Genomic DNA, 5418 nt, shown 5'->3' with positions numbered 1-5418 from the left:
GATGCTGCTGCTGGCCACCTGGCCTAAATGCAAAACTCCTGCAGCTATTATATCTAAATATATATATAAAAATATGATAAATTAGGAAAAAAAAACTTCCATCGCAGACCTCAAACATACGCATATCTTAATCCAGACACCAGAAGTTGGTGGAACATGGGAATGGACTTTTCCAGCCAGTGTACGGCTGCTCGGATGTGTTACTCAGATCTACGCCAGTTACAAATCAGTGAGCAAGATCAACAGGCAAACACTTGATTTCCAACATGTCAAACTGCTTGCTAGCTAGTAGAGAAAACCTTTCCTCCTAAAGTTCCTGAGCACAAACCGTGATAACCTTATCCCTATATAGCACCCTGCCAAGGAAAAGAGAAGTAGCTCCAAACTATTTGACAGAATACTGTACTTCATAACACAGCCTACTAATTTTATTACAAAATGCTTTGAATTTTATTGGATAGGAGGTTTTATCCATCAAAAGTTATGGGGTTGTACCCCAGTGTCTGAAGGTCTCTGATATTGTGATGGAACAGCCTGCAGAGCCAGCGGAAGATGTTCCCATGCTCCTCCAGCTGCTAATGCAGTAGCTAGCATGAGCTCTTATGCTACGCTAGCAACAGCGCCACATGGCAGCTGGAAGGACAGGTTCTCCAGTGTCAAGCTGGAATATAGCTTTATTTGTATAGAAAAAAAGTTAGCACTTGAATCAACCTTACTTTTGTAGCACAAGGTGCTGTAACAAACAAGCAAACAGGCAAAATAAATGTGTAACACTGTAAGAGGAAAAACAAGATAGAAGGGACGAGACAAATACATACTAAAACAATGTAAAATACACCACGCAGAGGCAATAAGATAAGCTTTGAGGTGATGCTGGTTCTGCTCATCTTGATTTTCTCCCACTAAATGTTGGCAAGTCTAAGGGCCCTGACTCAAAATCTTGCCATCGTTTGGTTTTGAGCCTTGAGTGTGGGCACAATGCTTTGGGACAGCCAGAAGGGCCCCACCTCGGCCCCTGAGGTTGTGCACTAGTTCACAATGGAGCTAAAAAGGTCTACAAAGTAGCTTGTACCAAGTGAAGCCGTACTTTAAAAATGATAAGTAAATCTTCAGATTCTAAATGTAGAAGTCTCATTACTTGAGTGATCTGAAGTTATTCCCATTAGTATCAGATAAATCATTGCTGGTGTAAATGCAAATGTAGTCCTTAGCACTGACCATATGAGTTATCAAGCTGTTAAATGGTTGAATGCTGATAGCTCCATCTACGAATAGGAAGGATTTTGAACCTGGCTCATGCACCAACCTGTACTTTTCGTTTAACTCTGCTACGTGCCAGAGATACCAATCGGATCCTGCGAAATTTAATTAGTTCTGAATAGGTATTGCGGTAGTTGATAGTCACTAACAGAATATTAAAGATAGACCGGGATCGCTTTAAGAAATACTGCACATATTCTGTAAACTTTTGGATCTGCAGCTCTCCATGTACAACATCCAAGAACTCCATTGTTCTTCTGCCAAGCACAACGAAATTGCAATTGTGTCAACCTCTAAATGGTGCATACGTGAAAGAGATAAGAAATATAAAATATCAGCAATAAAAAGTACCGAGTCTGACCAATATATAAGCAGATATAAAATACTATAGAGTTAATGATAAAATACAACTTACGGGGTGCAAAAACATTATCAGCAAAAATGCAGTAAAGGTGCAGTGGACAGATATGAAGTGGCTTGAAGTAACATGTGAGTAAATATTGCAAATATTGCCCCCGCCCAATGGTGGCAGCACATCAGTCTCATTGGACTGAGGAGATAGATGTCTGACTTCATTAGTGCCACAGCTTTTGGAAAGAAGCTGTTTTTCAGTCTCTTTGTGCATGTGTGGATTGATCTGAAGCACCTTCCTGATGAAACAGATGGTGTCCAGGGTGTGTAATATCTTCTATGATGTTCTCAGCCCTCCTCAGACACTGAGCGCTGTGAAGATGTTCTAGTGAAGGCAGCTCAACGCCAACAATGTCCTGTGCTGTTTCCACAACACGCCGGAGGGCTTTTTTGTCAGTTTTGGTGCAGCTGCTGTACCAGGCTGTCATACAGTTTGTTAGGATGCTCTTGATGGAGCATCTATAAAAGTTGACAAGCAGTTTTTGAGCGAGGCTGGCTCTTCTTTAGCCTCCTCGGAAAATAAAGGCATTGTTGTGCTTTACTCGCCGCTGCTGAGGTGTTATCAGCCCAGGAGAGGTCCTCTGTGATGGTGACGCCCAGGGAACTGGAGCTGGGGACTCTCTCCACAGCCTCTGTGTTGATGTGAACAGAACTGTGTGTGATCTTCTTGGAGGCCCCAAAGCTCACTATAATTTCCTTGGTCTTTTTGGTGTTTAAGACTTGGTTGTTGTTAGTACACCACATTGTCAGGTTCTGTACCTCCTCTCTTTATGCTGCATTGTCGTTGTCTGATATGAGCCTGATGACTGTCGTATCGTCCACAAACTTAAGAATAGTGTTTGAGTTGTGGATGGATTGGCAGTCATGTGTGAACGGTGCATAAAGGAGGGGGCTCAGCACACAACCCTGGGGGACGCCGGTGCTCGGGATGATGGTGGAGGATGTGTGCTTGCCCAGTGTTACAGCCTGGGGGCGGTTGATGAGGATGTCCAGTATCCGGTTGCATACGGGGGGAGTTAGTCCTAGTTTGTGAAGTTTGTCGACCAGCTTGTTTGGTATGATGATGTTAAACCCCAAGCTGTAATCAACAAAGAGCATCCTGACATAGGTGTTGGGTCTTTCCAGGTGAGAGATGGTGAAATGACGGGTGAGAGCGACTGGCCAATAGCCACTGGGACAGTTTACCACAGGTTTTTCGGGAACAGGCACGGTGGTACTGGATTTGAGGCATGTGGGGACTAGGCATAAGGATAGAGAGAGGTTGAAAATGTGTGTGAATACCTTTTCTAGCTGGTCAGCACAGGCCTGGAGTACACGCCCTTGAACACCACCAAGCCCCGCTGCTTTCTGTGTGTTGATGCTGCAGAGGAGGGTCTGCTGCATCTCTGGAGTGTGTAGAACAAGGGCCTGTGGGTCTCCCAACAGTTTGAAACCGACCGGAGGTTGGTTATTGTCTTTGTCAAACCAAGAAAAGAAGTTAAGTTCCACCGCTAGGTTGGCAGTGTTGTTGGCAGTGTATCCATTGTGTTGTTTACCCGTTTGTAATCTGTGATGGCCTGGATGCCTTGCCACATCCTCTGTGGGTTGGAGTTACTGTTGAAGCCCCCCCCTCTCCCCCCCAATGACCAATGGCTATGTGGGAAATGCATTTGTGTTATTGTTCTGATAAAGACTCTCCAAACATTGTATTGTTCACCTGATCATCAGTCATGGCTACCGAAAGTTGCACTGTTATGTGAAACATGAATATCCACGGGTGGGCTCCAAGTAGAGTCTCCAGCCCCTGCCCCTTTCCCCTGTCAGCTTCCCCAAACTGCCCTTTTGAGTGGAATTTTCAAAATGCACATTTTGTAATAAAGAAAAGGTTGCTTTCGTCATCTAACTAAAAGCAACAACCCTTCTTGCCAAACAGGGATGACAGCCTGCAAGACTGAAAAGAGGTAACCCCTCTCATGTATTAATATATTCTGCACTATAATGCGTGTAAGTGCCTCATTGAGTGACTGTTGTAAATCTGTTTCTGCTTGTCTACGCTGTCCACTCGGCACCTGTTGCATGTCTATCCATCCTGCAAGAGGGATAGCCCCACTGATACTCTTCCTGAGGTTTCTCCCACTTTTTCCTTTTTTTTTTTATCCCTGTGGATATTTTCCTCATCCAAATCGAGGATCTGTTGATAAGGGGTTTTGTACTTTGCACAGAATATTTTACGACTGTAGAGCTCTCATTGTTAAATTGTGATTTAGGGCCGTACCAATAAATCTGACTCGACTTAACCCCGCCTACCCTTAAGTGGGTGCACTTATCCGAAGTCGCATGGTTTTCTGGGCAAGAGCTGTAATGCGGTCCTCTTAAATGTGGGCACCGCTGAAGGGCGTATCAAGGGCTCACCGGGGGTGGTTATAAGAAACCCTTGAAAACAGAACGAGAAAGGGAACACGCTGTGGCCTAGCAGTGTTTGCGCGTATGCACGACTGAAGGGCCGGAGACCGCAGGAGCCATTGTTTGTCTTTTAAACTGGGATAGGTTGACACTTTCCAGTGTCTGCTGTACTATTTAACCTGGGTCCAACGGCACAGTGAAGCTGAAAGCTTGGCACTGACATTTAACCTGTCAGTGCAGGGAGTACTTAAATGGACAAAACCTGACTGGAAACAACAAGGTTATCCCCACTGCATAGCCGGGGGATGGAAATAACTGGTACACAGGCAGTGGCATCCTGGTGAGGGTTTTGCTCCCTGCCAGTACCCGACTCCCTTGAGAGTCTCAGGTGCTGAGCAGGCTGCGTTCCCACCTTCTTGTTTTCACCATTTTCCTGCACTCTTTCTCTGCAATAACACCAGACTCGGCTCATTGGGACGTCGTCTTTAAAAGGCTCGCTAGCCTAGTGACTCAGCGATAACGAGGCTAAACAGACTTGTTTTGTTTTTGAGTGTGCATATAATTCCGACGTCCATCTAGCCAAACATTTCGATGTAGTGATATCATCCTGATTTCTGCTATACACCCCGAAAACCACCGAACTCTCATGGTAACCGGGACAAAGTTAGAAAGGGGGGGGGGCAGCAACAGCAGCAGCGGCAGCAGCGCACTGACGCAACGCCCCCACCGTTGACACATTTGCAGAGATTCTTACGGTTTGCGCGCACATCCAAACGGGGGAGTGGGGAGGGGGGGGGGTGGATTCTGGCGGGTAGTGAAACTTTGGCACGACACCGGCACATGGGCACCGATGTGGACGTGCACCTCTTTGCACAATGGGTGTCCGGACAGCTGTGGTGCGTGAGGTTCATGCAGTGGCAGGTTGTTTACAACACTATGTAGGAGACATCTTCTGCCTATGCAGTGACGTCCACGAGAAGCAGTCGCACCGCCGTGCCGCTTTTATGATGGAGGACTTTGACAAGTGTCAAGGCTCATCCTGTCCCCCCCCCCCCCCCAAGGTAACGCGACGTCTGTTCTCCCCGGTAGCGCTCCGTGAATACCAGCCTCTGGCGTCTGGATTGGGAGGCGCGGCGGTGGGTCGTCTTCTCCTATCAGCCCATTAATACCAGACCTCCGGTGTGAGACGGGAGGCATGGTGGAGGGTGGACAGCAGTTATCGCCGGTGGGGGTGGGGGGGGGTGGGGTGGGGGTAGTGGTGGGAGGAGCTCATGCGTCTCCAAATGATACCAGCGGTGTGGCGGAGCCGCGCCTCGGCCAACTGCTCCGCTCCGAGCTGACGACCGCCCCCGAGGAGCTGCCCGC

The sequence above is a fragment of the Lampris incognitus genome, chromosome 11 (genome assembly GCF_029633865.1).
Source record: "Lampris incognitus isolate fLamInc1 chromosome 11, fLamInc1.hap2, whole genome shotgun sequence".
NCBI classification, from domain to species: Eukaryota; Metazoa; Chordata; class Actinopteri; order Lampriformes; family Lampridae; genus Lampris; species Lampris incognitus.
The sequence above is the reverse complement of the archived record's forward strand: the minus strand, read 5'-3'. Positions refer to the sequence as shown.